The sequence below is a fragment of the Tauraco erythrolophus genome, chromosome 6 (genome assembly GCF_009769465.1).
Source record: "Tauraco erythrolophus isolate bTauEry1 chromosome 6, bTauEry1.pri, whole genome shotgun sequence".
Lineage (NCBI taxonomy): Eukaryota > Metazoa > Chordata > Aves > Musophagiformes > Musophagidae > Tauraco > Tauraco erythrolophus.
The window spans coordinates 47,712,444-47,725,262 of NC_141470.1; positions in this window are offsets into that span (position 1 = coordinate 47,712,444).

Genomic DNA, 12,819 nt, shown 5'->3' on the forward strand with positions numbered 1-12,819 from the left:
GAGAAAAACAAGATCTCTAATCATAAAATAGACCACTGGCTTAAACCCAACAGTGACATCATGAGTGTTGCAAGCATTACAGCAGCTGTCCAGTGCTCCTGAAGTTGGGTGCAAGTGCTGAAGTCATGGCATTCACATTGATCAGGTGGTCAGGCGGTGCAGGAGGGCAAGCTCCTGGCTGCTGGAGAAAGCAGAAGGAAATGCGCTGCAGTAATTGGGGCAGAGAGGTGAGAAACAAGGACCCCAGGTTTTTGTTCTACTTCTGACTCTAAGCACAGACAGCATCACACCCTGCGTAAGCACCACCATCTCTGCACGCCTCACGTCGCCAACACTGCTGAGGTCCTTCTCCCAGGCAATGGCACTCACTAGGATGATGCACCTAACCCAGGCAACCAAGAGGCCTCTCAGGCCGGCCTCAGGAGGAGGAGGAGGTGGCTGAATTAGTGGTGGCCAGCAGGAAAGGCCACGGGCTAGAAATGGGCTTGAATGAAAAAAGAAGGTGAGCACAGAGCTGGAGAGGGAGGTGAAACACAAACTTGCAACAGCTACCCCCAGCCTCACAGTCTTCACCACCCTGACTGTAACAGGCTCAGACTTTGAACCAAGACCATCCCTTTCCAAATTCACATAGGCACCTCTCCGTCTCCCCTACAGCCACCTGCATCGAGTGCTTGGGCCCTCTGAACGTTGTATCTGTTCACAGGCGGTTTGGATTTGGCCACCACAGTAGGACTTTAAAACAGACTTTACTTTTGGTGAAATATAGCACAGAGAGGGTCAATCTGTGGCTTTGCAAAAGGCAGCAGTTTTGAGGTTCTGAAAAGTTTACATGGCACTGGAGCCACCGGTGTCAAGAGGTTGGTAAAGGGAGCCAGAAGACTACGGAGAGCTTGGGCCGCACTGGTGCCTTTCGAACATCATTCAGGGGATTCAAGCTTTCCTCAGGCCCTTTCCTCTAAAGTGGCAGCTGCCTTTGTTGCGTTTCCTGGGCAGCCTTCTGCTTTGGCTAGGTGTTTCTAGGCTTTCCTTAGTCTCCTTGCTATTGCTCAATCACACTGGAATTTTTTTTTAAAAAGAGGCCAGTGGCTTTATAGTAAGCATACTGAGCATTGGGAGAGAGTGAGGACAACCTGAAATTTCCTCTTACAGAAGACCTTCACAGGAAATATTAGAAAAAATACTCTATTTTCTTTGATTAGCTGGGGAGGGAAGGAGGTTTCTTTACTGATGAACACCAAGTTCTCTAAACATGTTTCTCTCCCCTAAGTTAAAGGCATGTTTAACTGCTGGGATATGTCCTTAAGCTCCAGATGATAAAACATGGTTGCTGTAGTTGCTTGTGGCTACCTGCACACAAAATAAAATTAAAACCAACAAAAAAATAAAATGAAAACCAACAAAGTCTTTCTCTTTCAGGCTAAGATACGGCACAGGGAATCAAAGCAGACATTAGCTGATGTGCACAAAACTTCTGTGTTCAACTTTCCAGTAACAGAAAGCTGCAGAGGTTGTGCTGTGTCCCTGGCTTTCTTTGCAAAGACAATCTCTCCCGTTGCAAACAATCTGAAATGACACCATGGCAAAACCTGAACACCTGTAGCCTGGGGAGCAGGAGGAGTAGCCTAGCAGTGTGCTGGGGTGGCTGGAAGAGCCAGACGCTGGTGAGCAACTGAGAAGAGTTGGGTTTAGAAAGCACAAAGATGGTTCAGCAAAACACAACAGCCCTGATCCAAAACACTGCTGCCAGCCAGCCAAAACCAACAGCCTTGCTCCAAAAGAACTGCAGCCAGCAAGTCTCTTCTCAATTAGTGCTAATCAGCTTTGAGAGGCCCATCACGCTTCTGGGCTTGGGTGAGGCTAGAAAAGTCTTCAGCTCTGGGAGAAGCAGCATCCAAATAACTATGAGTAGGAGTGAAGTCACAGGAAAGATCAGAAGTGGCCAAAGGCTCAAAGCATCTTTTGTGAGAAAAACTGAGAAGACAGATGACAGCAACCACTGACATATGACAGACTTGCTGAAGACTTCAGTGCTTCACGGAGCCCTTTGCAGTCTAACCTCACAGGCGGACTGCAGCCATCTCTTGCAGCACACGCAGAAAGAGCCATGTTGCTTCAGACCACAGTTAGGCCCATGCCCCCTCTCTGCTACAGTGGCCAGCAGCAGATGGCCAGAGAAGAACATAAATACAGGGTAAGGAGGTATAATTAAGTCTTCCAGCAATTTAAGGATCAAAGACTACCTGAGCTAGAGATGAGGTCTTTGCATTTAACATCCCCCAATGCTTTTTCTTACATGACTTCTCCAGTCCCATTTGCAACCACAACAAGCGTTCAGCCTCCACAGCACCCTGCAGCAATGCGTTCCACAGACCAGTCCTCAAAGAAGTATCTCCTTTGCCTGTTGGGATCATGCCATCAGCGCGTTCTATTGCATGCTCCTACAGCTTGTATTAGAACACAAAGCAGTCCCCTGCTCACTTTTCCCTACCATTCACAATCTTTTAGGTCTCTCAGTTTCCCCCATGCTCTTTTCTTTTCAGGGAAGAAGTAGAGCTGCCAGCCTTACCCCTTCACTGGGTACACACTGCAACAATTAAGTTAGGAAAATGTGATTCTGAGCAAGGCAAATGGCTGCGTTCCGCCACTTGATCTTGATGCTTTAAAGACGAGTACAAAAACCTAGTCCCTATCTGAGATAAAAAGACAGATATAGACCTCTCTTTCTGTAGCTATCTACATGAAAAACCGTACACTCTCATTGCGTCTCTTAGTGATGCTTTCAGTCACAGCCCTACTGGACTTAACATTTTCTGCCAAAATATCTTAGAAACAAGATTAGCCTATTTAAACCATATGTTCCTGACAATAATAACAATAACAGATTGGAATCCTTCCTTCTTTACATGGATGCAGCCTTTTCCCCAATAAGTCTTTTTTCTCTTTTTCATCCATCTGAAACAGAGAAAACTAAAAAGGCACCTCGGCCTTTCTCTGATATAACCCTTTTATTATAACACAAATGAGTGTTTTAAAACCAGAAGATTTTAATGCATTCCTTCATGTATTAAGAGATTTTTTTTAATGTATTCCTTCCTGTTGCACAATAAGAAGCTGATTTCTGTTTAGAAATCCCAACTTGCTTAACTCAGATATACCAATCTCTTGCTTGTCTAGATGCTTAAAATCAGCACACTGAGCACTCTATAAAAAGTCTCAGAATCAAGTGCATTATTCTGATGAATGAAATTACTGTACATTTTGTTCTCCGATTTCAAGAAACTGGCATTACGTTTTCAATAAGCTTTATCATACATCCCCTATGTAACTGCAGTTGTTGAATAATAAAAGGCAGGTCAGTGGTCAGATAAGGAGAAGCCAGGACAGAGCAAACCAAAATCACTTTGCCTAAATTGGCAGGAATCAACACAAAACAAGGCTGCATTTAATAGATCGGTTATCACAAAGCACATAAATCATGTTTTTGAGAGGGGTTAATTTACACCATATGCCAATTAAGTCAAGTGCAATACAGAAGTTATGAATAATCTCATTGGAGTGAAGAGTGTTATATTTGGAAGGAAAATTATTTAACTGAAGCCAAAATTATAATCACCTTCAATAATTACATTTCCAGCATTGTAAATTCTTTTCCATCACAACACTGAAAGCAGTCAATGCTGCAAGTAATCTTCTATTAGCATTTACATTACGAAACTCAAACACATTAACCAAACTCTTGTTTATATTTTTTGTCAGTGGTTAATGCTACTACAAATCAATGAGCCTTTGAGTCAGTTGTAGGAAGTAAAATTTCCTCAGGTATTTTTCAATCTAATGAACCCTTGTAACCAAGCCTGGGGTAATCATTTATTTCCCCCATTGTTTTTGTCATTTTCCCTGTTGGTTTTGTCATCACATCATAAAAATTCAGCAGTGTCTGAAGGGACTGATGCTTATAGCAACAGCATTAGCACAGGGATCAGCTTTTCAGGGTGCTACCTCCAGCTCTTCCACTGCCTTGAACGCTTCTAGATCAGACTCACTTTTTCTAGCTGCAGAAAATCCTAAATCGCTACTACTTCTCTGTGCATTTCTTCTTTTCACTCCAATTCTATGATTTCTCACTATCAGGCACCCACCATGTTTCCTTGGCTAATCTTTGATTCATTTTTGTTTCTTCACTACTGTGATAGCCTCTCTTTCTTCTGCCTCCCTCCTTCCCTCCTGTTTCTGGCACCCTGCCCATGTGGGTGGGGAGCCACCAGTGACTATTCAGTCCCCTGTGGCAGCCGACCACACTGAGCTGCTCCAAACCCCTTGCGGGATAGATTGTTCCAGCTCCCTTAAAAACAAGGCCCCCGTGGCTAGCAGGGGGTGTTCTGGATACCTTCCACTTGGAAGGACAGGCACTCCAGTTAACAGTGTTTATTGTTTCTCACTGCTGAGGCTCTGCTAAGATGTCCTGGCTTTCTGGCCCTGCAAGGAATTCAATGCCACCAAAGTAACACTCACCAGATCACGGGGAGGGCTACAGGAGGGCGTCTGCAAAATGACACCTTCACTGCCATTTGGGCCAGGTTATCCTTCCCCTTCATTCTCAAGCTTGTAATTGCAGGGGGGAATGGAGTACAAGCCTGAGACACAGTCCACCATCAGACTAGATTACAGCAGCTTCTGTAGCAGCTCTAGTTAATTAGACAAACCATGCCAAGCCAGTGAAATACCACCCTCACCTCCGGCTCCGCCGCGTAACGCAAGAGAACCTCAAAATCCTGCCTGCGTAAGCTGGCAGGGCCACGCGGCAGGGCAGCACACAGCGGCGCGTGGGCTTGCCAGTGCTGAACTAGAAAAGCTGCGTTCCCATGACGCTGCGCTCGCTTGGCAAAATAGTTATTAACCCAAATTGAGTTACAGCAATTACAGAAATAGCACCACATTCACGCTTAATGATCACAGAAAATAAAAACATTTTACAAGTAAGTCATGAACACCTTCTAAATGTGCCTAGGAATGTAATCATGAGAGAGAGACGCAGTCAAAAAGAGAGAACAAAGCCTGGGCATACACGCTGAGCTCTGTTTCTCAACTTTCTTGAATCAAGAGGTCACCTTGCCTTTTCAAAGAAGAAGAAAATGCCTGGACTACCTGAGGACCTGTGTACTCTGACAGCTGTAAATGAGCAAGGGATAAACAAAACCTCAGTAGACAGACAAATAAAATGGTTTGGGTTTACAAAAATAATAAGGTTATTATTATAACCGTAAAAATCTTATGTAAAATGTTAATTGATAGAAAAGCAAATGTGATCTCATTTTGCAGATCTCCTCTAAGCCTGCCAGCCTGTGCTGTGGGCAGAGTAAAACTGCATGAAAGGAGTAAAAGCTTCACACCCTGAGTGTATTCTGAACCCTGTAAGAGAGAATGCAGCAGAATAACCCCATTGCCCAGCACACTGAGCTGTACCAGCTCAGCACTTCCTTCTGCCACCCATTGCCTACTGAAAGCATTTTGGGCAGGAGTCTCCTTTTTTGTTCCATGGCTGCTCAGTGCACATAAATCAGGCCCCTAGGCTCACCTCTTCTTCCCCAGGGCATGTTGCTTGCAAGTAAATATATCCTAAAAAGTGGCTGAAACCTCAGATAAGTGATGCCTGGGACCTCTCAAATTCTGGGAGACTGAATTACTACATTGGCTGAATCAGCTTGGACTGGGACTTGAGAACTTTGTGTTTTGCTTGTCCCATGGAACTTGTCCACAAAAGGGAGCATCAATAACTCATTCCAGAGTTTGTGATTGCCATGTGTCCCAGAGCACATTGCTAAGTTGCTCCTGTCAATCCTCTGGACATTCTCACAAACTAAGACAGCACTAGGCTACCTACAGCTGCCTGATCGCTGCGCGTATTATTTATCCCAATAAATTACGCCCAAGTCGTCAGTGCGATACCATGGTAAGCACAGACGCTGTCACCTCCTTGCTACCAGGTTCCGTACTCTGCTGGTTACGTTTATTCTCACACAGCAAATGCCCTTTCCACTGAGTCTGGCCCTGCGCCCTCCACAGCACGAAACGTTCATAGATTCATAGATTCATAGATTTCTAGGTTGGAAAAGACCTTAGAGATCATCGAGTCCAACCATCCCTAATCCCCATTAAACCATATCCTCAAGTAGCTCATCCACCCTATTCTTAAACACATCCAGGGATGGGGACTCAACCACCTCCCTGGGCAGCCTATTCCAGTGGCTGACAACCCTTTCCGAGAAGAAATACTTCCTAACATCCAACCTGAATCTCCCCTGACTAAGCTTATGCCCATTTCCTCTTGTTCTATCACCCATCACTAATGTAAAGAGCCCTTCCCCCACCTCCCCACCATCTTTTCTCAAGTATTTATAGGCCGTAATCAGGTCTCCCCTCAGCCTCCTCTTCTCCAGGCTAAACAGCCCCAACTCCCTCAGCCGCTCCTCATAAGTTTTATTTTCCAGCCCCTTGACCAGTTTAGTCGCCCTTCTTTGGACTCGCTCCAGGAGCTCAATATCTCTCTTAAAGCGAGGGGCCCAAAACTGGACACAATATTCCAGGTGCGGCCTCACCAGTGCCGAGTACAGGGGCAGGATCACTTCCCTGCTCCTGCTGGTCACACTATTCTTGATACACGCCAGTATCCCATTGGCCTTTTTGGCCACCTGGGCACACTGCTGGCTCATATCAAGCCGGTAGTCAACCAACACCCCCAGGTCCTTCTCCGCCAGGCAGCTCTCCAGCCACTCCTCCCCGAGCCTATAGTGATGCTTGGGGTTTTTATACCCCAAGTGAAGGACTCTGCACTTGGCCTTATTAAAGCTCATGCCATTGGCCTCAGCCCAACGATCCAGTCTGTTCAAATCCCTCTGAAGGGCCTCCCTACCCTCGAGCAGATCGACACAGCCTCCCAGCTTGGTGTCGTCCGCAAATTTACTGAGGGTACATTCGATCCCCTCATCCAGGTCATTGATAAAGATGTTAAACAGAACTGGACCCAGCACTGAGCCCTGGGGAACCCCACTGGTGACCGGCCTCCAGCCGGATTTAGCCCCATTTACCACCACTCTTTGGGCCCGGCCATCCAGCCAGTTTTTAACCCAAAGGAGGGTGTGCCTATCCAGGCCAGCAGTTACCAGTTTCTCCACCAGAACACTATGAGAAACTCTATCAAAGGCTTTACTGAGGTCCAGGAAAACTACATCCACAGCCCTTCCCTCGTCAACCAGGCGGGTCACCCTGTCATAGAAGGTGATCAGGTTTGATTGGCAAGACCTGCCTTTCATAAACCCATGTTGACTGGGCCTGATCACCCGGTTAACCTGTATGTGCTCATTAATAGCACTCAAGATAACCTGTTCCATGACTTTGCCCGTCACCGAGGTCAGACTGACAGGCCTGTAGTTCCCCGGATCCTCCTTCCGTTCATGTGGCAGACAAGCATTACTCTTTCCAAAGATCAAAAGAGTCAAAGAATAGAAACTGCAATAGAAATTGTCTGGGCTACGTCTATGAGTAGTTGCAATTCAGCTGCGATATGCCACAGGAAAAGGCCTAACCTGTGCTGGGACAATGCTTCACAAGGTGAGCAGAGCTGGCTAGACGTCCTTCAGGAAAGTGTCTGAGTGACTTCCCAGTCGTGATTGAGAAATGAGATAATCATCTCTTCCACGAGCACTCATCAAGTAACTAGCTATGCAGCAAGTTGGGAACACATAGTACCTCTGAAACAAAAAGAAGAGAAAAAACACGATATAGTGGTAAGACAAAAGGAACATCAAGCAGCATCTTGGCATCTCGGTGCTTCAGACTTGTCTGAGGAGTCAAAGACCCTTTGCAGTTAGCTTTATGCTTCACAGTTACTGCTGCTAAGCAGGTTAAAAAAATAATCTCTCTTCTGTTACTCCTCTCCCTTCACAGTCCCCAACCCCCACTTCTTAATGAGAGGGGGGAGATGTGGGCATAATATTATTTCCCACGCCATAGGTACCACTTATTTCTGCTGGATCATTTCTCATGACTGGGAAGGTTCCCGCCTTTATGCTCAGATGTATTTTGAGCTTTCAAGGAGAAAAGAGAAGCAAGACAAAGATAGGAAAACATGATACAGTTTGTTCTTTAACTAGTTGGCATAAGTAGCTTTACTGCCTGTTTCCCATTCATCAGCCTGGCAGGAAACCGTGACATAGACATGAGGATTTTTGCCCTGCCTTCACCATCGACCCTTGCATCAGTGAGAGCACAGTACACAAGTGGAAGGCCAACACGCTCCTCGCAAAGAAGGAGAGAAGCAACCATTAACAATGGAAAACACTAACGTCACCATGTTCATCGCCCTAGCCCTCAATATGGCTGCTCTGTTCTTTCTCTTCCTAGAGTGAATCTTTGGATGATTTTTCCTGGTTTGCAAGTAGATGCAGGAAAGGGAAGAAAAAATACATAGCAAGAGGGAGAACATGTCAATTCAGAGTTTCAGCATCAATGAAGCTGAAGACTTCCTGAAGACATTAATGAAGCTTAATCAAACTCCCACATACAGAGGGGTGACAGGCAGCTATCATCTGTTTTTACTGCATATTCCATGCTTCCAGATGGGACAGTAATATTGAGTAAGACGAGAAAAGTCCGTCTGAACAAGGCAGGCAGAGTCCAGTACTCTTCAAAGTCAAGAGAAAAGCTGAAAGATATTTTTCCCCATCAGCAAGAGATTACCCCATATCCTCACCACGTGCTCTGTTCTCTGGGAATCACCATTTCTTTGGCTGAGGAGCAGAATGCAACCTATTACCCCAAATCTGGGTTTTGATAGCCAGGAGCAAAGAATCCAAAGCAGAGGGCATGAGGGGCATTAGATTCAGAGTAAGGGAAGTTCTGGGACTGCTTCCCAGCAGGAGGTACAGCAGCAAAAATATGGTTACCTTTGAAATGCAGCTCAAACCATATACACTGGTGTGAGACACAAGGTCCCTCCTGCTCCCACCACGTTCATGTGTTCCTAGTACTCTTCTTTATGGAGAAGGAATGGCTATAAGTTTCGCTGCAGCACACAGGAAAGTCTCTCTTGGAGAAGCAGGCCTTAAAGGCAAGTACTTAGCCAGATATCAAAAGATAGTACTTGGCTGTGCCAGACTGCACCAGAGAGAGACCTGCTGGAGAGACCTCTCTCCTAGAATTACCTTTTCCAAAAAATGAAGATGAGACACCTTCTGACACCTTCTCAGAACGAGACACATTCTTCTTCATGAGAAGATGAGTCTGAACTGTCAGGAGAGCAGACGCTGGAACAAACTCCTAAAGAGTAACAAATCACCAGCACAGTGTACCATGTATATCCAAGAGATCTGTAGGAGTTTGAGATGGAAGTGGCTAAGCTGCTAAAAACATGAATTCTCTCATTAAAATCAGCTGTTCTACTGGAGTAATGAAGGGTAGTAAATGATATAAGTTGTTCTAAAAAAAGCATATGGGGTGATCTGGGATGTCACAGACCACTGAGCTTTACTCTGAATCAGGTAAATTGGTTGAATTATCAAGTAAAATTAGAATCACAGGAAAGGACTGGCATAAAGAATTCATTTAGTTTTGCTCCAGTGTCCTTGCCCTCTTTCCACTGCTCCTCAGTACCTTAACAGTCCTGTTAAGTCTTCTGAAGTCTCCTGGTTAGATCATTCCTCATTACTTTTTTGCGCATTTGGGTATGTCCTACAGAAAAATGGCTTTTCATTCTCCCCCATTCCACCTAATTCTCTCCTGGGAAAACTGCTTAAGCAAAATATTTGTATTTATTTGTGTAATAACTGTATTGCCATTGTGGGTAATACAGAGGAAAGCAGCAATAGCAGAAATCATACCTGTTGTCCTAGTGATCCAGCATCAGTCTCTCGCTTGTCCCAGTCTTAACAGACAAGAACAGTATATTCTAGGGGGCTAATTACTTCACTAACTACTGCAAACTGGGCTTTACCATGTGAAGACCATGCAACAGCCTGTGAAAACATTTTAGCAAAGAGGTTTTTTTAGCTCCAGACGGAGCCTTAGGATGGCACAAAAGGCCAGATGATCTCTTCAGTTTCCTTGGCAAGATACGCCAAAAAGAATGCTCCAGCAGGTGTCTTGGTTCTGTGCCTGGAAACTCTTTCCCTGGAAACAGGCATTCCCATTCATCCCCCACCTCTCCTCACTGATTCAGGATTTTCTTTTATATTGCAGCACAACTCCTTTCTCTGAACAAGTCACGGGGAGGAAATAGCGAACTGTGAAAGATGCTGGCCAAGGTACGGCCGGGCTATTGAGGGCACAACCAGGATGCAACACGTCAGGAGCAGAAGAGGTGATAAATACAAAGTAAGCTCCACTCAAGGAACTGAGAGCAGGGCAGCTTGAGGCAGAAGACAGAAACCAGCATCAGTTTCTTCTGGGACAGCCAGACAATGTGTCTAGGTTCCTACCTGTGGGGAAACATCAGAGGCTAAAGGCAGAGGAATCCCAATCAGAAAAGCCAGAAGCTCTGGTACGTGTCCTGCAAAAACATGTGCTGGAGGTGCAGAGGCACCCAGCCTGCAGCTGACATACCCTAAAGGTGCACAGGCAGACGCTATTACAGTTTCACTTCTTCTGTTTAGCTAATTGTGCCAAGAGTATTTGCAAACCTACCCTTTCTTGCCTAGTAATTATTGACTTAGACTAGTTCAAGATTACACAGAACCTAATTAACACTCCTTACTTTGGCAGGTTTGCTTCTGGTACTGTAATTACTACAGAAAATCAAGTTTACTTAAGTAGAAACTTAACAAATCACCAGTTTTAACAGTTTTTATTGTTCAAGCACAGGAGATGACAGGATTTTACCTTGTACCTCTTCATCCAGTCTGGTGACTGGAACTACTCTGAAGAAGGCACCAAAGAATCATGCTGATCCTGTACTACTTTATCTATTTTGCATATTCGTTTTCTAAGTACTTAATGTTTCTAACACCTAGTTCTGTAAGCACCAAGTAGTGACATTTATGAACACATTAGACTATAATTCGTACTTACTGCCCATATCACTTTCATCAAACTAACTTCAGTGTTTACCGTTAAATAGTTAAGTTGGGGCTAAGGACTCCAAATTTGTTAAGCATTCTGACTTAAAAACTTTCGTAACTATCATGACTTTGTTTTCCTTTCTAACAAAGAAACTAGGGTCCCAGAATTTTTCTGAGTAGACATTACCTTCCATGCATCTGCACAATGGCAATGCAATTCACTTTCAAACTCCTAAGGTCTAAATTTCCATGTTTGGATTTCTGGAAAATTACAACGCCCTCTGCAAGGTCTCTGTGATGCTTCCTTTTCACTTTAGTCTCAAGTCCAAGTGGATATTAGGATTTATAAGGTTTATACTTGACACCAAGTTGTGTGGTGTTGTGGACACGCTGGAGGGAAGAGATGCCATCCAGAGGGACCTTGACAGGCTGGAGAGGTGGGCCTGTGAGAACCTCATGAAGTTCAACAAGGCCAAGTGCAAGGTCCTGCACGTGGGTTGGGGCAATCCCAAGCACAAGTACAGGCTGGGTGGAGAATGGATTGAGAGCAGCCCTGAGGAAAAGGAAGGGGTGCCATCCAGAGGGACCTTGACAGGCTGGAGAGGTGGGCCTGTGAGAACCTCATGAAGTTCAACAAGGCCAAGACTTGGGAGTGCTGGTGGATGAGAAGCTCAACATGAGCCGGCAATGTGCACTGGCAGCCCAGAAAGCAAATCATATCCTGGGCTGCATCAAAAGAAGTGTGGCCAGCAGGTCAAGGGAAGTGATTCTGCCCCTCTACTCAGCTCTCATGAGACCCCACCTGGAATACTGTGTTCAGCTCTGGAGTCCCCAACATAAGAAGGACATGGAGCTACTGGAGCGAGTCCAGAGGAGGGCCACGAAGATGATCCGAGGGCTGGAGCTCCTCTGCTATGAAGACAGGCTGAGAGAGTTGGAGCTGTTCAGCCTGGAGAAGAGAAGGCTCCAGGGAGATCTTATAGCAGCTTTCCAGTACCTAAAGGGGGCCTACAGGAAAGCTGGAGAGGGATTTTTTACAAGGGCGTGTAGTGATAGGACAAGGGGCAATGGATTTAAACTGAAAGAGGGGAGGCTTCGATTAGATATAAGGAAGAAATTTTTTACATTGAGGGTGGTGAGGCACTGGACCAGGTTGCCCAGAGAAGTTGTGGCTGCCCCATCCCTGGAAGTGTACAGGAGCAGGTTGGATGAGGCTTTGGGCAACCTGGTGTAGTGGAGGGTTTCTCTGCCCATGGCAGGGGGGTTGGAACTAGATGATCTTTAAGGTCCTTTCCAACCCTAACCATTCTATGATTCTGTGGCCTTTATGGCCTGGAAACTGGAGCATCTCTGTTCTTGCCTCTGAGTCACCATGTACCTGAAGCCTCACTAGTCCCCAGAAGGTTTGGTGTACCATGGCACTGAACAGCTATAATTAATTCTGGAAGCCAGCTGCCAGTCAAGTGACAAAGAAGTCTGTAGAGCCGCTTCCCCCAGCCCACGTCACTGAGCACTTGGACCATTTGAATACAATATTAAATAGAACAAGACATGGGCAATATGTTATTTTTGCAAAGCTGAGCTTGTCACATTTACAAAATTAATATGGTGTGGCAGGAGATGAAAGGGCCACCTTCTACACGGAGCTCCCACATCTATGGAGCCAGACAGCGTAATCCAATAATGAAGTGCCTAGCTTTGCAAAACCACGAAGTTTTCAAACACCAGCAGTACATTTCAAGTCCTCTGATATAAGCACAAAGAT